The sequence below is a fragment of the Lepidochelys kempii genome, chromosome 10 (assembly GCF_965140265.1).
Source record: "Lepidochelys kempii isolate rLepKem1 chromosome 10, rLepKem1.hap2, whole genome shotgun sequence".
NCBI lineage: Eukaryota > Metazoa > Chordata > Testudines > Cheloniidae > Lepidochelys > Lepidochelys kempii.
Window position 1 is genome coordinate 46,494,069 of NC_133265.1, and position 21,424 is coordinate 46,515,492.

The 21,424-nt window shown below is 47.4% G+C and overlaps 1 long non-coding RNA gene across 1 annotated transcript; it reads left to right on the forward strand.

The window, feature by feature from the left end:
* The first annotated feature begins 8,824 nt into the window (after positions 1-8,824).
* On the forward strand, positions 8,825-10,397 carry LOC140917912 (uncharacterized). The gene is made up of 2 exons (XR_012161036.1): positions 8,825-9,033; positions 9,724-10,397. It is a non-coding gene; the product is annotated as an uncharacterized lncRNA (long non-coding RNA).
* The last annotated feature ends 11,027 nt before the right edge of the window (positions 10,398-21,424 follow it).

The following is a 21,424-nucleotide window of genomic DNA, read 5'->3' on the forward strand; positions in this document are numbered from 1 at the left end:
CACCACCAAACTTTATCTGGGTTCCTGAAAAAATGGAGTTTGGACACGTCTTTCCCCCCCAGAATCCTCCCAACCCTTGCACCCCACTTCCTGGGGAAGGTTTAGTAAAAATCCTCACCAATTTGCATAGGTGACCACAGACCCAAACCCTTGGATCTTAGAACAATGAAAAAGCATTCAGTTTCCTCACAAGAAGACTTTTAATAGAAGTAAAAAGAAAAGAATCACCTCTGTAAAATCAGGATGGTAGATACCTTACAGGGTAATTAGATTCAAAACTTAGGCAAAACCTTAAGTTACAAAAAAGACACACAGACAGGAATAGTTATTCTATTCAGCACAATTCTTTTCTCAGCCATTTAAAGAAATCATAATCTAACACATACCTAGCTAGATTACTTACTAAGTTCTAAGACTCCATTCCTGTTCTGTCTCCAGCAAAAGCATCACACAGACAGACACAGACCTCTTGTTTTTCTCCCTCCTCCAAGCTTTTGAAAGTATCTTGTCTCCTCACTGGTCATTTTGGTCAGGTGCCAGCGAGGTTACCTTTAGCATCTTAACCCTTTACAGGTGAGAGGATTTTTCCTCTGGCCAGGAGGGATTTTAAAGGGGTTTACCCTTCCCTTTATATTTGACACCTTCCCTACCCCTTACTTAGCTGGGGCGAGGCTATTTTACTTTCATTTAGTATTTTTTTTCTTCTTTCCCCTGTTTTCCCCATGCCTTTCTGTCCTACTCCTCCCTCCCTGCTCCCTCTTACCTTCACCTCTTTCTCCTTGGCCACCATCTCTCTTGCTGGGTTTCGTCACGGCTGTAGGGCTGCGCTTAGTGAAAGAAGTGGGGAGAACTAGGGTTGAGGTGTCTCCTTAGATGTCTGGGACCAGTGCCTGGTGAGTGCTGGGGCTGGTCTACACCCAATTTTTGTATCACATTAACTTTATTGGTTTGAAACCAATATAGCTATACTGGTACAGCCCCTAGTGTGGGTGCAGTTATGCTGCAATAAAGGGGCTTATATTAGTATAAATTATGCCTGATTATTAAGGCACTTTTATAGAAGTACAACTGTGTCCACACCAGGGCTTGCACTGATTAAACTACTTTGATTTAAAAAAAAATCACACCTCTAGCTGAAATAGTTAAATCAGTACAAAACTTGTGTGGACGGCTGGCACTGGTGATTCAGGATGAGACTTTAAATCTGAGTTGGTGTTCTATGACAAGCCTTTGAAATGAGGGCTATGAACCTAAACCTGAGGGGGAGATTGGAAAGGGAGGGGTCTTTTCTGAGAGCTGCATGAGATTCAGTAAATTAGAGCCCAGGAAAGGGAGAATATTTTTTTCAAAGAGCTTGGCGGTGAGTGGATGATTTATCATAGAATTTTAGGACTGGAAGGAACCTCAAGAGCTCATCTAGACCTGTCCCCTGCACTCATGGCAGGACTATGTATTATCTAGACCATCCCTGGCAGGTGTTTGCCCAACCTGCTCTTAAAAATCTCCAATGATGGAGATTCCACAACCTCCCTAGGCAATTTACTTCAGTGCTTAAAAACCCTGTCAGTTAGGAAGTTTTTCTTAATGTCCAGCCTCAATCGCCCTTGCTGCAATTTAAGCCCATTGCTTCTTGTCCTATCCTCCGGGGTTAAGGAAAACAATTTTTTCTCCCTCCTCCTTGTAACAACCTTTTATGTACTTGAAAACTGTTATCATGTCCCCCCTCAGTAGTCTCTTCTCCAGACTAAACAAACCCAATTTTTTTTCAATCTTCCCTCATAGGTCATGTTTTCTAGACCTTTCATCATATTTGTTGCTCTTCTCTGGACTTTCTCTAATTTGTCCCCATCTTTCCTGAAATGTGGCACCCAGAACTGGACACAACACTCCAGTTGAGGTCTAATCAGCGCAGAATAGAGTGGAAGAATTACTTCTCGTGTCTTGCTTACAACACTCTTGCTTATACATCCCTTTTTTTGCAACTGTGTTACACGGTTCACTCACATTTAGCATCTATTTGCAGGAACCTGAAGGGGAACTGAGGCAGGGGCCTGCAGTGGCATGCTACACCACAAAGGGATCAGCTTGGAGGCTGCATAGTGGCTCACAAATAGCAACAAAACTAAGCCGATAGCAATAGCCTGCACTGCTGCACATGCACCAGTTCAAGGGAATGTGCTTGTGAAACATTATGCCCACGTGGCATGGCACTGATTTAATAAAAGCACCTCACACTCTGGGTAGGCCTGGCTTTCCAGATGGAATGAAATCTCTGAGGTGGGTAATGAAGGTATTTTCTTGGCATGTAGGGAATTGGCCTATGAAAATCAGTTTCATAGCAGGTTTCAGAGTAGCAGCCGTGTAAGTCTGCATCATAGCAGTAGTTTCATAGCAGTAACTCCAAATGAGGGCCAAAACAGAGTGTGTGTGTGTGTGTAGCAGTGACAATATTAGCCTGATATCAGAAGCCACAGCTCTAACCTTTAATCCCTGGGACATTTACCAGGAAAAAAGAAATTGATCTGCTAATGTGCCCCCAGACTGTTTTCCATACCGTAGTGCCAAGCTGTCTCTGCAGATAGCCAGGAGACCTTGGAGTGCAAAGATACCAGCATGATTATATTGGGTAACAGTTTCCTTGGCAATATAAACCTGGGCCCCAAATGCTAGTTGTACAGGTTTTTATTTTATAACAGTCATTTAAAATGATTAAATGTTCTTTACGGAAGGGAGGAGTTCGCGATAGGGAGTCCCAACACTTGCCTGACCAACTAAGCTGCAGTTCTGCAGAAAAAGCCCTGGGGATTACAGTGGATGAGAAGCTGGATATGATTCAGCAGTGTGCCCTTGTTGCCAAGAAGGCTAACAGCTTATTGGGCTGCATTAATAGGAGCATTGCCAGCAGATCGAAGGAAGTGATTATTTCCCTCTATTCGGCGCTGGTGAGGTCACATCTGGAGTATTGCATCCAGTTTGGGGCCCCCCACTACAGAAAAGATGGGGACATGTTAATTACTGGCATATGTTGTAAAGTAATTCATTCTATTGACTCATGATTCCTTATGTTACTGAGAATCAGTTAGTGTTTGCTGAAGATTATTCTGGCCCCAGGCTGCCTTGTGATGTGAGTTTGTTCAAAGGAGCTAGTGGTGAACTGCCTCAGTCTCAGAACAGAAACCCAGCTAGAGAGAAAGTTCCCTTCCTCGTATAGTTCCCTTCAGCCGGGCACCATGTGATAATTCTGCCTGGGTGAGGGATAATGCAGGAAGTGGTGGAAGGATGGCTGGGCAGCAGGGGGAGCAGCCATGGCACAGACATTTTAAGTGGTGTTCTCTCTTCAGTCTGGTGCAAGTGAAACTGAGGCAGGGCGAGTGGTGCCATGGCAGGCCACTAGGAGGTGCTGTGGAGGCAGAATGCTCCTTAGAACAGTTAGTCCTGCAACCCCCAAGTGGAGAGGCAATTCTTGATTTAGTCCTAAGTGGGACACAGGCTCTGGTCCAAGAGATGCATATAGCTGAACCGCTTGGTAATAGTGACCATAATATAATTAAATTTAACATTCTTGTGGGGAGGAAAATACCAAAAATGTCTATCACAGTAGCATTTAACTTCAGAAAGAGAAACTACACAAAAATGAGGACGTTAGTTAACTGGAAATTAAAAGGAACAGGCACAAGAGTGAAATGCCTACAAACTGTATGGAATCTTTTAAAAAACACTATAATACAGGATCAAATTAAATGTATCCATCAAATTTAAAAAATAGTTAGAGGATAAGAAAAATGCCACCATGGCTAAATAGAGTAAAAGAGGCTTTTAGAGGTGTCTTTTAAAAATTGGAAGTCAAGTCCTACTGAGGAAAACAAAAAGGAACATATACTCTGGCAAGTCAAGTGTAAAAGTATAATTAGGCAGGCCAAAAAAGAATTTGAAGAGCAACTAGCAAAAGACTCAAAAACCAATAGCTAAAAAATGTTTAAGTCCATCAAAAGTAGGAAGCCAGCCAAACCATCAGTGGGGCCACTGGACCATTGAGGTGCTAAAGGAGCACTCAAGGAAGACCAGGCCATTGTGGAGAAACTAAATGAATTCTTTGCATCAGTCTTCACTACAGAGGATGTGAGGGAGATTCCCACACCTGAGCCTTTCTTTTTAGGTGACAAATCTGAGGAACTGTCCCAGATTGAGGTGTCAATAGGAGGATTTGGAACAAATTGATAAATTAAACAGTAAAAGAAGTCACCAGGACCAGGTGGTATTCACCCAAGAGTTCTGAAAGAACTCAACTATGAAATTGTAGAACTACTAAGTGTGGTATGCAACCTATCACTTAAATCAGTTTCTGTACCAGATGACTGGAGGATAGCTAATGTGATGCCAGTTTTTAAAACGGGCTCCAGAGACAATCCTGGCAATTACAGGCCGGTAAGCCTAACTTCAGTGTCAGGCAAATTGATTGAAACTATAGTGAGAAATGCTAGTACAGAATTATCAGACACATAGATGAACATGATCTGTTGGGGAAGATTCAACATTTTGAAAAGGGAAATCATGCCACACCCATCTCTTAGAATTCTTTGAGGGGGTCAAACTTACATGTGGACAAGTGTCATCTAGTGGACAGAGTGTACTTGGACTTCCAGAAAGCCTTTGACAAAGTCCCTCACCAAAGGCTCTTAAGCAAAGTAAGCAATCATGGGATAAGAGGGAAGGTTCTCCATGGATCAGTGACTAGTTAAAAGACAGGAAACAAAGGGTAGGAATAAATTGTCAGTTTTCACAATGGAGAATTTCAGAATAACGGGGTTCCCCAGGGAGCTGTACTGGGACCAGTGCTGTTCAACATATTCATAAATGATCTGGAAAAAGGGATAAAGAGTGAGGTGACAAAGTTTGCAGATAATACAAAATTTCTCAAGATAGTTAAATTCAAAACAGATTGTGAAGAATTACAAAGGGATTTCACAAAACTGGGTGACTGGGCAAGAAAATGGCAGATGAAAGTCAGTGTTGATAAATGCAGAGTAATGCACATTGGAAAAAATAATCCCAACTACACTCACAAAATGATGGGGTCTAAATTACTTGATACCACTCAAAAAAGATCTTGGAGTCATTGTGACTAGAACTCTGAAAATATCCACTCAATATGCAGCAGCAGTTAAAAAACCTAATAGAATGTTAGGAACCATTAGAAAAGGGATAGATAATAAAACAGTAAATATCATACTACTATTATATACACCCACATCTTGAATACTGTATTCAGTTCTGGTCACCCCATCTCCAAAAAGATATGTGAGAAATGGAAAAGGTACAGAGAAGGGCAACAAAAATGATTAAGAGTAAGGAGCAGTTTCCATATGAGGAGAGATTAAAAAGACTTGGACTGTTCAACTTGGAAAAGAGATGATCAATGGGGGGATATGCTGGAGGTCTATAAAATCATGAATGGTGTGGAGAAAGTGCCTAAGGAAGTGTTATTTACTCCTTCACATAACACTAGAATGAGGGGTCACTCAGTGAAATTGATAGGCAGCAGGTTTAAAACAAACCTAAGGAAGTACTTCTTTATACAACGCACAGTCAACCTGTGGGACTTCTTGCCTGAGGATGTTGTGAAGGCTAAAAGTATAACTGGGTTAAAAAAATTAGGTAAGTTCAAGGAGGATAGGTCCATCAATGGCTATTAACCAAGATAGTCAGGAACACAGTCCCCTGCGCTAGGTGTCCCTAAGCCTCTGACTACCAGATGAATTGCTTGATAATGGCCCTGTTCTGTTCATTCCCTCTGAAGCACCTGGCATAGGCCACTGTCAGAAACAGGGGCACCATTTCAACTTTTGGTGGGGGAGGGAGAAGCAATTCATCCATGATTCCAGGGCTATTTAGGTACCTGAAAACTCTAGTTTTTTGGCAGATAACTTAGCAATTAGCTGACAGGAGTGCTGTATCTAATTCCTATATAAAATAAAGAAAATTAAATAAATATTAGACCCAATGAGCTTTAATACTAACGTGTTCTGACATCTTGTGGCAAGTCACTTAAGGGACACTGATTAAAATTTTAATGTATATTCTTACTTTGTTACTAACTCTGCAGAGAGAGAGAGACCCCCTTCAGGACTCCTAGGTTTCATCGCAACTCGGGGGGGGGGGGGAGGGGGTAGGGTCTAGTGGGTTACAACTGGGTACAGATACATCTGGGTTATATATCAGAACATCAGAATGGCCATATGGTCAGACCAATGGACCATCTAGCCCGGTATCCTGTCTTCCGACAGTGGCCAATACCAGGTGCTTCAGAGGAAATGAACAGAACAGGTAACATCAAGTGATCCATCCCATGTCACCCATTCCCAGCTTCTGGAAAACAGAGGCTAGGGACATGCAGAATATGGTGTTGCATCCCTGCCCATCCTGACTAATAGCCATTGATGGACCTATTCTCCATAAACTTATCTAGTTCCTCTTTGGACCCTGTTATAATTTTGACCTTCACAACATCCCCTGGCAAAGAGTTCCGTGGGTTGATTGTGAAGAAATATTTTCTTTTGCTTGTTTTAAATCTGCTGCCTATTAATTTCATTGCGTGACCCCTAGTTCTTGTGTTATATGAAGGTGTAAATAACACTTCCTTACTTACTTCCTCCATACCAGTCCTGAATGTATAGACCTCTATCATATCCCGCTTTAGTCATCTCTTTCCTAAGCTGAAAAGTCCCTGTCTTTTTTCATCTCTTCTCATACAGAAGCTGTTCCATCACCCTAATAATTTCTGTTGCCCTTCTCTGAACCTTTTCCAAATCCAATACAGTATATCTTTTTTCAGATGGGGTGACCAGATCTGCACAGTTTTCAAGATGTGGGCATACTATGGATTTATATAGAGGCAATATGATATTTTCTGTCTTATTATCTATCCCTTTTCTTGTGATTTCCAACATTCTGTTTGCTGCACATTGAGAAGATGTGTACAGAGAACTAACCACAATGACTCCAAGATCTCTTTCTTGATGGGTAGCAGCTAATCTATCAACAGTGAATTTCATTTGCCATTGTGTTGCCCAGTCACTCCCTTTTGTGAGATCCTTTTGTAACCCTTTGCAGTCAGCTTTGAACTTAACTATCTTGAGTAATTTTATATCATCTGCAAATTTTGCCACGTCACTCTTTATCCCTTTTTCCAGATCACTGAGGAATATGTAGAACAGCACTGCTCCCAGTACAGACCCCTGTGGGACACCACTATTTACCTAAAAAGAAAAGGAGGACTTGTGGCACCTTAGAGACTAACCAATTTATTAGAGCATAAGCTTTCGTGAGCTACAGCTCACTTCCTCAGATGCATATCGTGGAAACTGCAGCAGGCTTTCCAGCCCACCTTGATTTTCATACACATTGTGAGGAGAGTGGTCACTTTGGATAAGCTATTACCAGCAGGAGAGTGAGTTTGTGTGTGTGGTTTTTGGAGGGGGGGGGGAGAAAACCTGGATTTGTGCTGGAAATGGCCCAACTTGATGATCCCTTTAGATAAGCTATTACCAGCAGGAGAGTGGGGTGGGAGGAGGTATTGTTTCATGGTCTCTGTGTATATAATGTCTTCTGCAGTTTCCACAGTATGCATCCGATGAAGTGAGCTGTAGCTCACGAAAGCTCATGCTCAAATAAATTGGTTAGTCGCTAAGGTGCCACAAGTACTCCTTTTCTTTCTGCAGTTAGGGGCTCCCTCTGGCGGTAGGGCATGGGCTGTGAGCAGACCCGAAACACAGCAGGGGGCAGGAGCCCTCCCCTACCCCCTCTAACTGGCACCCCTGTGTGGACTAGGCAGGAGCCACATGTCTCCTAACCTGTGCATCCTGAGGATCCAGAGACCTCTCTCCAGATCCCAGAGCTTCCTCAGAGGTTCTAAGGAACCAGATGGCATCTGACCTCTCTCCCTCCACCCTCGCAGTCCAGAAGAAGCTGTTTGCAGACAAGTATCCTCTCCTGCCACACTCACATGTGGGAGACTAATGCAGTCACAGAGTCCAGTCTGAGTGTCATGCATTCCTCTGGGCGTTGAGAAGCAGGAGGTCTTGAGTCCTATTCACGGGCTGAGTAGACAACCTCTCTACTGCTCTATCTGATTCCCAGCCCACACGCAGCAGCTGAGGGCTAAGGAGAAGGTGATAGACTTACCCCAAAGGTGGGTGTGGGAAGAAGCAGAGTGAAGAGATGATCAGAGAACCATCCCATAGCATTCCTCCTAGAGTCACTCCAACAACCACCTGGCTCCTTCCTGGCATAGGCTGCAGCCCCTAGGTTCCATGAGGAATTTCTGAATTAACCCTCTAGAAAGCTGCCTCTGGCTCTTTACAAGCTCTCACACAGCCCTGTCAAGAGAGGTAAGGAATAAGGTCCTGCCTCCCCCAGCTGCTCAGGGGAATCCTCTCAGAGCAATCAGAGTAGGGCTTTATGCCTCTCTACAAACTGATCACTTTACATGGTATGTCAAGAAGCTGCACACCCCTTGGCAGCTCTGTTTAGAGCAACATTAACTCCCACAGGGATTTCTGCTCTAAATACTCCAGCCCTGAGGGAAGCATTCTGTGGAAAACAGGTGTTTCCCTTGCTCCAATGCAAGCTCTGCTGTTCTGATGCTTCAGAGTTGGTATGGAAGGCTTGAGGGTTCCTGGAGAGCATGCTGCAACGCCAGCAATCCCATGCTGCCGCAGCCATGGGGACACGTTATCTTTCTCCCATGGCACCTTCCAATGGAGAGAAGAACATGACATGTGGGTTGGAGTCTCTCCCTGACTTACAGATAACCAGAGATGACCTATGCCTGCCAATAGTGGGGAGAGGAGGGCAGAGTGAGAGCAGCTGGCTTCAGCAGTGTTACTGAGCATGCACAGTCTATGAGACCCAGAGGCAGAGGCTGACTCAGAGGCCAGAGATACATGCAGCCAGGAGCTCTTTTCTTCCCGGAGGAGCCTAGCCAGTCACAGCTGTTGGATCTTGGCGAATTGCAAACAGGAGAGGAGGCCCCTGGTAAGTGGATCTGATTTTGGGAATCGCTGAAGCGAGTTGTTGGGGGCAGGAGGGCTGCAGAAAGCAGGCTTGTCCCCCGCCGCATGCCTAGTCTGAGCGGCGGAACAGGCTGTTGATTGATTCCCTCACTTCATGGGAATCTCCCTCAGAGATCTCCAGAAATCTCAGAAAACTCTCGTGGAGATACTGGGCAATCCACTGCAGCAGGTTCTTCGGCAGAGCTGCTTTGTTTCTTGCTCCGTTAATGGTAACTTTCCTGTGCCACTGTGCCATTACAGGGGTGGGGGAGGGACACCATTGCGGCACGCAGGCGAGTCGCATAGGGGCCAGGGCGGAAGCCGCAGGCTTGGAGAAGACCCTCCCTTGATTCCTCCCTGCTCACCCTCAGCAGCGAGATATCTTCCATAAGGATCATATCCTGTGGAAAATGTGGGGACAGGAATGATTATCAGCCCCCCCCCCTACAGTGCTGGCTCTCCCCAAGAGCCACGTGCCCAGTGTATAGCAGAGTCCAGGAAGAGTGATTTATTCTGCCCCTGTGGCTGATTTACTCTGCCCCATGTGTGCTTGCATGGGGTCAGCCAGTTAGTGACAGGTGTGTGAATATTGGCTGTTTGAAAGCACTGAAGCAGTGTAGTCTGTGTTCCAAACAATACTGCTTCTGTAAAATGTTGCGTTTAAACTTCACAGAGATGATCTTGGGAGCCCAGCCTCCCTCTTTGTTATCGGCGGCAGAACGGCTGCACAGAATTAGAAAGCTGCCAAGAAGAACTAAGGAGGACTTTCTGTTTGAGGTTATGATGCACTCTGCCACTGAGAAACAGGAATTGAAGGAGTGGTGGGACAGCAAGGGACCGAAAGGAGAACTCAACAAGCCAGAATGAAGCCACAGATCGGCTCTTAAAAGTTATGGAGTGCCAAGCAGACACGCTCCAGACAATACTAGCTCTTCAAACTGAGCAGCTCTGCGCCCGCCTTCCCCTGCAGCTGCTGTTGCAAAACTCTCCCATGCGCCCCTCAGATACTGCCAACACACTCTTATCAACCTCCCGGCTCCAGTCTCTACCCACAGCATTCCACTCCTCCCTACTTACAGTCCAGGACTGAGGACACCCACTATCTACTGCACTCAAAACCCATCCCTCTGCAGTTTGGCTCTGCTGAAGTACAGTACCCGCTGCATTGTACTCCAAAGGAGAAGATTGGATATAATCCCTGGACATACACAAAACTGTAGCCGTCCCAGGACCCCTTCTCTTCCTGGGACCTTCCCTTCCCCCATCCCCCTCCCTGCTGATGTATTTTTTCATTTGACTCTCTCCTTTGGTTGTTGTCTTTTAATAAAAGAATTGTGTTGTTTGAAAGCAATCTTTATTCTATTAATTGAAAGCAAAAAGAGCCCTACAACGCAACATACAATTATGTCAAACCTCCTTATTGCATCATGTGCACCAGTCACCTCCTAGCATTACAAGCACTGCAAACCCGAGTATAGCAACAAATATTAGTGGCTTTCAGCTTCATATTGCTGCCTCAAGGCATCCCTGATCCTTATGGCCCTGGCTGTGCCCCTCTAATAGCTCTGGTCTCTGGCTGTTCAAACTCAGCCTCCAGGCGCTGAGCCTTTGTGGTCCAGCCCTGAGTGAAGCTTTCACCCTTCCCTTCACAAATATTATGGAGCTTACAGCACGCGGCTATAAGCATAGGAATATTGCCATTGGCCAGGTCCAGCTTCCCACAGAGACAGCACCAGCGGGCTTTTAAATGGCCAAAAGCACACTCAACCGTCATTCTGCACTTGCTCAGGCTATTGTTGAACTGCTCCTTGCTGCTGTCAAGTTGCCCCGTGTATGGCTTCATAAGCCACGGCATTAAGGGGTAGGCAGGGTCTCCCAGGATCACAATGGGCATTTTGACTTTCCATATGGTAATCTGGTCCGGGAAGAAAGTCCCCGCTTGCAGCTTCCTGAACAGTACAGTGTTCCAAAAGATGTGTGGGTCATGCATCTTTCTGGACCAGCCTGTGTTAATGTCTGTGCAACACCCATGGTGATCCACAAGCACCTGGAGAACCACTGAGAAATACCCCTTCTGATTAATGTACTTGGTGGCTAGGTGGTCTGGTGCCAGAATTGGAATATGCGTGCCATCGATCACCCCTCTGCATTTAGGGAAGCGCATTTGTGCAAAGCCATCCACAATGTCACGCATGTTGCCCAGAGTCACGGTCTTTTGGAGCTGGATGCAATTAATGGCCCTGAACACTTCCATCAACACAAGTCCAACCATTGACCTTCCCACTCCGAACTGGTTAGTGACCTATTGGTAGCAGTCTGGAGTAGCCAGCTTCCACAGTGCAATCGCCACGTGCTTCTCCAATGGCAGAGCAGCTCTCGTTCTTGTGTCCTTGCACCGCAGGACTGGGGCGAGCTTATCACACAGTCCCATGAATGTGACTTTCCTCATCCAAAAGTTCTGCAGCCACTGCTCGTCATCCCAGACATGCATCACGATGTGATCCCACCACTCAGTGCTTGTTTCCCAAGCCCAAAAGTGGCGTTCCACTGTGGTCAGTATCTCCGTGAATGACAGAAGCAATCTCGTGTCGCAGCTACTATGCGTGGCGAGATCAATGTTGCACTCCTCTTGCCTTTGTAGTTTAAAGGCAAGTAGTTTGTAGTTGCCACTTGTGATGTGTTAGTGAGAGCAAGCAGCATACTGGTCAGCAGTTCAGGATCCATTCCTGCAGCCCGAAGAGGCAGGGCAGGGCATGCAGTACACAAACCGTTGAAAGATGGCGTCAAATGCAGATGGAAGCACAGGGATTGCTGGGATGAAAAGCAATGCATCACGGGGCACTGGGACAGGACCCAGGATGTGTCCCGCAACTCCATCTACCTTCCCACAAGTCTTAGCGGCAGAAGAGGAAGAGGTGCTCTGTGGGATAGCTGCCCAGAGTGCACTGCTCTGAATAGCGCTGCAAGTGCTGCAAGTGTGAACACGCTATTGCGCAGGCAGCTGACAGTGTGAACACACAACAGCGCTTTCCCTTCAGTGCTCTCTGAGTGGCGCTGTAATTGCCTGTGCTGTAACTTTGTCTGTGTAGACGTGCCCTGAGATCACTTCTGGGAAGACTCAGTTTAAGGGACTTGCCCCAGCACTCAGGTGTCCACCGCCCTTGGAGTGCAGACCCAAAGGTATATTATGAAATCCACCTCTTCCCTCAATGTGGAGGAAGGTATGCACAGCCTCTCCCCACCACCCTGCAATTATGAATTGCACAAAAGGGGCTATATTATAAACAAGAAATAAGTTTATTAACTATGGGCTTGTCTACACTGGCAAGTTTTGTAGCCAAAAACATCAAAACAGCAGTAGCGTACACACTGCAATGGGACTTTTGTCGAAAAAAACACCCAGTTTTGGTGACAAAAAACTTCCACCCCTGTGAGAGACTTTTGTCTTTTCCCCTCCCTTGATTGTTGACAATCAATACTGCACTTTTTTTTTATTTTATTTTATTGGCCTCCAGAAAGTGTCCCACAATTCCCATGCTGCTGCTCTGGTCAGCGATTTGAACTCCGCTGCTCTGCAGCCAACCCACCCCTCCCCCTTGCAAGCCCTGGGAATTTTAAATTTCATTTCCTGCTTGCTGGCTTCCCATGTGAGCTTCCCAGGTAAGCATGGCTGGCTATTGCACCTAATGCGCTCCCATTTGGACCACCGCTGAACTGTTGGATCTGATCAGTATATAGGGAGAGGAGTCTGTTCAGTCACAGCTGCGATTGACCCATAGGAATCAGGACACATATGGGCAAATTTCTCGAGGCTTGTGTGGAAAGGGCTATGATTAGGACATGCAGCAGTGCAGAGTGAAGATAAAGGAGCTGAGGCAGCCATACCATAAGGCGCGAGAGGCAAACCATCGCTCCAGTGGTGCACCTAAGACCTTCCGTTTCTATAAGGAGCTGAATGCTATCCTCAGTGGTGACCCCATCTCCATCACCAATAGTCCCCTGGATACTTTGGAGGCAGCAGAAAGAGAGGGTAAGCTGGAGGCTGAAATTCTGGATGAAGAAGTGGAGCTAGAAGAGGATGTAGAGCTCCCAGCGGGGTCGCCTGGTGGGGCAGGCAGCCAGGAACTTTTCTCCACTCCAGAAGTGCTTGGTGGGGAGCAGGAAGCAGATGAGACACTGGGTAAATTGCTGTGGCTTGTGTTGGGAATCAAAAAGTGGGAGGCAGGTAGTGTTTTATATGAGCTGGACATTGCCCTGTGTAGCTAATCTGCATGGCCAAGCAGGGTGTCGATGGACATCAAGACCTGCAGAGAATCCTCCAGAGAGAGGCTCTGGAAAGTTTCCTAGGGGTATTTGTTAATCCTCTGCCACAGATTCCAAGGGATTGCAGCCTTGTTAGTTCCCCCATTGTAGGAAACTGTACCATGCCATTTAGTAGTCACTGGAGCTGGGACCAAAGCAACACATAGCTGAGCTGCATATAGACCGGGGTGAAAGCCACAAGCATGCAGTAATTGTGCCCTGGTTTCCCTGCTCACCCGCAGCAGCGAGATGTCAGTCAGCAGGTTGGCTGCCTGTGAAAAAGTGTGTGATAATTTTAGAATGAGTTCCCTGCAGAGCTGCACTGCAAGCCGTGACCATTTTGTCCTTATGCACAACCGCCTTCCCCCACTCCTGACACTCACCATGACTGGGGTGCTCGCGGAGCTCTGTGCCTGCCTAGAGTCAGTGAGAAAGTGATTGTTACTTTGCAAAAGGCCCTTGTTACTATAATGTTTCAATCGTTTGCTGGAATGTAACAATCCCTCTTCTGTGCATTGTCCACAGCAGCCAAGACCTTGAGGAACACACCACGCACCCCTGCTGACCAGCTTCGGCAGATAAGGAAGAAGCCGAGATGCAGCAAAAAAGACATGTTCCGGGAGGTGCTGCAGCGTGATGAGGGACAGACCAGGGAACGTGAAGAGTGCTGGGAAGCCGATGCAGCATTTGCAAGCGACAGAGTGGATGATAAAAGTGATGGAGGATCAGACAGAGATGCTCAAGTCTTTGATACAGCTGCAGACTGAGCAGATCCATGGTCGACCTCCACTGCACCACATGTACAATTCTTTGCCAACCCCACCCCCCTCTATGCCCAGACAATCCTTTTCCCTTCACAGCCCTCCTGAGTTTCCCCATCACTCCACCCCCGCTCACAGCTTGCACACTGATAGCTGGAGCTACACACAGTTGTGAGGTTTTACCCTTTTTAACAATAAATAAAGGCTACGGTATTTAATGGTACAGCATTTTTATTCTGTGTTCTACAAAAGTGTATATCAATCAATTCACTCTCGGGAACAGGCTTAAAGCATTTTGTTGCATAGAGTTTGGGCCCCAAAATTGAATATGGATGCATCAGGGAAGCAACTCCAAAGCAGACATGTGTTACTGCCCCTCATTGTCAGTGTGGTTCCTCAAAGCCTCTCTGATGTTAATAGCAGCCCTCTGGGTCCTCTGACAGCCCTAGCATCTGGCTGTTCAAACTGTGCAGCCAAGCACTCTGTCTCAGTTCTTCACACCTGAGCAAACATTTCACCCTTAGATTCACACAGATTATGCAAAGTGCAGCACGCGGCTATGACCACAGGAATATTATATTTGGTAAGGTCTAGCCTGCCATTGAAAGCTTGCTGGAGGTGTCTCAAATGGCCAAAGGCACATTCAACTACCATGCGGCACCTGCTAAACCTGTTGTTAAAATGCTCCTTGCTGCTGTCCAGGTGCCCTTTTTAAGGTTTAATGAGCCAGGTCTGTAAGGGGTAAGCCGGGTCTTCCAGGATTACTGTGGGCATTTCTACATCCCACACTGTGATCTTGTGGTCTGGAAAGAAAGTCCCCACCTGCAGCTTTCTGTACAGGCCACTGATCCTGAAGATGCCTGCATTGATGTCCATAAAATGCCCCCGGTGATCCACCTACAACGCCATGGAAAAATATCCCTTCCTACTGATGTATTCTGAGGCAAGGTGGTCAGGTGCTAAAATTGGAATGTGTGCCATCAATTGCTCCGCCACAGTAAGGGAAACCCTTCTCTGCGAAGCCATCCACTATTTCATGCACATTTCCCAGAGTCACGGTCCTCCACAGCAGGATGCGATTTATTGCCCTGCACACTTGGAGTAATACAGCCCCAACAGTGGACTTCCCCACTCCAAATTGATTTGCAACTGACCGGTATCAGTCTGGATTCGCCAGCTTCCATGACGAATTAATAAAGAATGCATGAATTTGAAACAGCAATGACTTTATTGCCTCTGCAAGTGGTGATTGAAGGGGGGCGGGGAGGGCGGTTGGCTTACAGGGAAGTAGAGTGAACCATGGGGGCAGGTTTTCATCAAGGAGAAACAAACAGAATGGTCACACTGTAGCCTGGTCAGCCATGAAACTAGTTTTCAAAGCTTCTTTGATGCTCAGCATGCCCTGCTGTGCCTTCTAACCACCCAGGTGTCTGGCTGCGCGTAATCAGCAGCCAGGCAATTTGCCTCAACTTCCCATCCCACCATAAACGTCTCCCCCTTACTCTCACAGATATTGTGGAGCACACAGCAAGCCGTAATAACAATGGGAATATTGGTTTCGCTGAGGTCTGACCAAGTCAGTAAACTGCACGAGCATGCTTTTAAATGTCCAAATGAACATTGTACCACAATTCTACACTTGCTTAGCCTATAGTTGAACAGCTCCTTACTACCATCCAGGATGTCTGTGTAAGGCTTCATGAGCCATGGCATTAAGGGGTAGGCTGGGTCCCCAAGGATAACTATGGGCATTTCAACATCACCAACAGTTATTTTCTGGTCTGGAAAGTAAGTCCCTTGCTGCAGCTGTTCATACAGACCAGAGTTCCTGAAGATGCGAGCATCATGTACCTTTCCTGGCCATCCCACGTTGATGTTGGTGAAATGTCGCTTGTGATTTGCCAGTGCTTGCAGCACCATTGAAAAGTACCCCTTTTGGTTTGTGTACTGGCTGCCTTGGTGATCCGGTCCCAAGATAGGGATATGCGTTTTGTCTATCGCCCCACCACAGTTAGGGAGTCCCATTGCAGCAAAGCCATCCACTATGACCTGCACATTTCCCAGAGTCACTACCCTTGATAGCAGCGGCTCAGTGACCGCGTTGGCTACTTGGATCACAGCAGCCCCCACAGTAGATTTGCCCACTCCAAATTGATTCCCGACTGACTGGTAGCTGTCTGGAGTTGCAAGCTTCCAGAGGGCTATCGCCACTCGCTTGTGAACTGTGAGGGCTGCTCTCATCTTGGTATTCTTGGGCTTCAGGGCAGGGAAAAGCAAGTCACAAAGTTCCATGAAAGTGCCCTTACTCATGCAAAAGTTTCTCAGCAACTGGGAATCATCCCAGACCCGCAACACTATGTGGTCCCACCAGTCTATGCTTGTTTCCCGGGCCCAGAATCAGCATTCCACAGTATGATCCTGCCCCATTGCCACCAGGATGGCCAAATTGCCGGAGCCCATGCTTTAAGAGAAGTCTGTGTCCATGTCCTCATCACTCTTGTCACCGCTCTGCCATCGCCTCCTAGCCTGCTTTTGCAGGTTCTGGTTCTGCATATACTGCATGATAATGAGCGAGGTGTTTGCAATGCTCATAACTGCTACAGTGATCTGAGCAGGCTCCATGCTTGCCATGGTATGGCGTCTGCAGGAAAGCAGGAGAGCAGAGTTGCAGGGGAAGCGGTGGTTGGATGACCAGTTTTGCAGACCTACTGCACCGTCCACTGCCAGGACACAACAGCTGAGTGGGCTGCACGTTTGCCATGGTATGGCGAGACAAGAGCAGCCGAGCAGAGTTGCAGTGGAAGCGGTCCTTCAAGACCACCAGGAGAGCAGGAGAGCAGAGTGGCAGCAGAAGCAGTGAATGATGATGGTCATATAGAGGACCTGCGAGGTGGATTCATAGCATCAAGAGAGCAGGAGAACAGAGTTGCAGTGGAAGCGGTGGATGACGACAGTGGTTTGCAGACCTACTGCACCAACTGCTGAAAGCAGTATGGCGCCCGCATGGAAAAAAGATGTGAAATGATTGTCTGCTGTTGCTTTCACGGAGGGAGGGACGACTGACGACATGTACTCAAAACCACCCACGACAATGTTTTTGCCCCATCAGGCATTGGGAGCTCAACCCAGAATTCCAATGGGTGGTGGAGACTGCGGGAACTGTGGGATAGCTACTCACAGTGCAATGCTCTGAAAGTTGACGCTAGCCTCAGTACTGTGGATGTACTCCGCCAACTTAATGTGCTTAGTGGGGACACACACAATCGACTGTATAAAATCGCTTTCTAAAAAATCGACTTCTATAAATTCGCCCTAATTTCATAGTATAGACTTACTCTGGGAGACCACAAAGACTGTGCAAGGGAGGGTAGCTTCTCCTCACCTCCCTTGCTGGCTTATGATGAAAATGACTCAGTAGGCTGTGACTCTTGCCTCTAGAGAGAGAAGGGCTACGTTGAGGGTCACAGTGAGCCTCTGAGGCTAGTGAAATCCTCCAGGAAATGCGGGACCCATGGAGACAAGGACAGAGCTTTGTCACAATGGTCACAGTTCATGTCAATAACATAGAATCATAGAATCATAGAATCATAGAATATCAGGGTTGGAAGGGACCCCAGAAGGTCATCTAGTCCAACCCCCTGCTCAAAGCAGGACCAATTCCCAGTTAAATCATCCCAGCCAGGGCTTTGTCAAGCCTGACCTTAAAAACCTCTAAGGAAGGAGATTCTACCACCTCCCTAGGTAACGCATTCCAGTGTTTCACCACCCTCTTAGTGAAAAAGTTTTTCCTAATATCCAATCTAAACCTCCCCCACTGCAACTTGAGACCATTACTCCTCGTTCTGTCATCTGCTACCATTGAGAACAGTCTAGAGCCATCCTCTTTGGAACCCCCTTTCAGGTAGTTGAAAGCAGCTATCAAATCCCCCCTCATTCTTCTCTTCTGCAGGCTAAACAATCCCAGCTCCCTCAGCCTCTCCTCATAACTCATGTGTTCCAGTCCCCTAATCATTTTTGTTGCCCTTCGCTGGACTCTCTCCAATTTATCCACATCCTTCTTGAAGTGTGGGGCCCAAAACTGGACACAGTACTCCAGATGAGGCCTCACCAATGTCGAATAGAGGGGAACGATCACGTCCCTCGATCTGCTCGCTATGCCCCTACTTATACATCCCAAAATGCCATTGGCCTTCTTGGCAACAAGGGCACACTGCTGACTCATATCCAGCTTCTCGTCCACTGTCACCCCTAGGTCCTTTTCCACAGAACTGCTGCCTAGCCATTCGGTCCCTAGTCTGTAGCGGTGCATTGGGTTCTTCCGTCCTAAGTGCAGGACCCTGCACTTATCCTTATTGAACCTCATCAGATTCCTTTTGGCCCAATCTTCCAATTGGTCTAGGTCCTTCTGTATCCTATCCCTCCCCTCCAGCGTATCTACCACTCCTCCCAGTTTAGTATCATCCGCAAATTTGCTGAGAGTGCAATCCACACCATCTTCCAGATCATTTATGAAGATATTGAATAAAACCGGCCCCAGGACCGACCCTTGGGGCACTCCACTTGATACCGGCTGCCAACTAGACATGGAGCCATTGATCACTACCCGTTGAGCCCGACAATTTAGCCAGCTTTCTACCCACCTTATAGTGCATTCATCCAGCCCATACTTCCTTAACTTGCTGACAAGAATACTATGGGAGACCGTGTCAAAAGCTTTGCTAAAGTCAAGAAACAATACATCCACTGCTTTCCCTTCATCCACAGAACCAGTAATCTCATCATAAAAGGCGATTAGATTAGTCAGGCATGACCTTCCCTTGGTGAATCCATGCTGGCTGTTCCTGATCACTTTCCTCTCATGCAAGTGCTTCAGGATTGATTCTTTGAGGACCTGCTCCATGATTTTTCCAGGGACTGAGGTGAGGCTGACTGGCCTGTAGTTCCCAGGATCTTCCTTCTTCCCTTTTTTAAAGATTGGCACTACATTAGCCTTTTTCCAGTCATCCGGGACTTCCCCGGTTCGCCACGAGTTTTCAAAGATAATGGCCAGTGGCTCTGCAATCACAGCCGCCAATTCCTTCAGCACTCTCGGATGCAACTCGTCCGGCCCCATGGACTTGTGCACGTCCAGCTTTTCTAAATAGTCCCTAACCGCCTCTATCTCCACAGAGGGCTGGCCATCTCTTCCGCATTTTGTGATGCCCAGCGCAGCAGTCTGGGAGCTGACCTTGTTAGTGAAAACAGAGGCAAAAAAAGCATTGAGTACATTAGCTTTTTCCACATCCTCTGTCACTAGGTTGCCTCCCTCATTCAGTAAGGGGCCCACACATTCCTTGGCTTTCTTCTTGTTGCCAACATACCTGAAGAAACCCTTCTTGTTACTCTTGACATCTCTGGCTAGCTGCAGCTCCAGGTGCGATTTGGCCCTCCTGATAACATTCCTACATGCCCGAGCAATATTTTTATACTCTTCCCTGGTCATATGTCCAACCTTCCACTTCTTGTAAGCTTCTTTTTTATGTTTAAGATCCGCTAGGATTTCACCATTAAGCCAAGTTGGTCGCCTGCCATATTTACTATTCTTTCGACTCATCGGGATGGTTTGTCCCTGTAACCTCAACAGGGATTCCTTGAAATACAGCCAGCTCTCCTGGACTCCTTTCCCCTTCAAGTTAGTCCCCCAGGGGATCCTGGCCATCCGTTCCCTGAGGGAGTCGAAGTCTGCTTTCCTGAAGTCCAGGGTCCGTATCCTGCTGCTTACCTTTGTTCCCTGCGTCAGGATCCTGAACTCAACCAACTCATGGTCACTGCCTCCCAGATTCCCATCCACTTTTGCTTCCCCCACTAATTCTACCCGGTTTGTGAGCAGCAGGTCAAGAAAAGCACCCCCCCTAGTTGGCTCCTCTAGCACTTGCGCCAGGAAATTGTCCCCTACGCTTTCCAAAAACTTCCTGGATTGTCTATGCACCGCTGTATTGCTCTCCCAGCAGATATCAGGAAAATTAAAGTCACCCATGAGAATCAGGGCATGCGATCTAGTAGCTTCCGTGAGCTGCCGGAAGAAAGCCTCATCCACCTCATCCCCCTGGTCCGGTGGTCTATAGCAGACTCCCACCACTACATCACTCTTGTTGCACACACTTCTAAACTTAATCCAGAGACACTCAGGTTTTTCTGCAGTTTCGTACCGGAGCTCTGAGCAGTCATACTGCTCCCTTACATACAGTGCTACTCCCCCACCTTTTCTGCCCTGCCTGTCCTTCCTGAACAGTTTATAACCATCCATGACAGTACTCCAGTCATATGAGTTATCCCACCAAGTCTCTGTTATTCCGATCACGTCATAGTTCCTTGACATCACCAGGACCTCCAGTTCTCCCTGCTTGTTTCCAAGGCTTTGTGCATTTGTATATAAGCACTTGAGATAACCTGTTGATCGCCCCTCATTGCCAGTATGAGGCAGGAGCCCTCCCCTCACAGACATTCCTGCCTGTGCTTCCTCCCGGTATCCCGCTTTCCCACTTACCTCAGGGCTTTGGTCTCCTTCCCCCGGTGAACCTAGTTTAAAGCCCTCCTCACTAGGTTAGCCAGCCTGCTGGCAAAGATGCTCTTCCCTCTCTTCGTAAGATGGAGCCCGTCTCTACCCAGCACTCCTCCTTCATGGAACACCATCCCATGGTCAAAGAAACCAAAGCCTTCTCTCCGACACCATCTGCGTAGCCATTCGTTGACTTCCACGATTCGACGCTCCCTACCTAGGCCTTTTCCTTCCACGGGGAGGATGGACGAGAACACCACTTGCGCCTCCAACTCCTTTATTCTTCTTCCTAGAGCCACATAGTCCGCAGTGATCCGCTCAAGGTCATTCTTGGCAGTATCATTGGTGCCCACGTGGAGAAGCAGGAAGGGGTAGCGATCCGAGGGCTTGATGAGTCTCGGCAGTCTCTCCGTCACATCACGAATCTTAGCCCCTGGCAAGCAGCAGACTTCTCGGTTTTCCCGGTCAGGGCGGCAGATAGATGACTCAGTCCCCCGGAGGAGAGAGTCCCCGACCACCACCACCCGCCTTCTCCTCTTGGGGGTGGTGGTCGTGGAACCCCCAACCTCAGGACAGCGCATCTCATGCCTTCCAACCAGCGGAGTCTCCTTCTGCTTTCTCGCCCCAGACATATCATCTGGTCCACTCTCCGCAACGATACCTGTGGAGAGAACATGAAAGCGGTTAGTTACCTGTGTCTGTGTTACTGGAACCCGGACATTCCGCTTACCTCTTCTGGAGGTCACATGTTGCCAAGCTTCTTCACTGGTCTC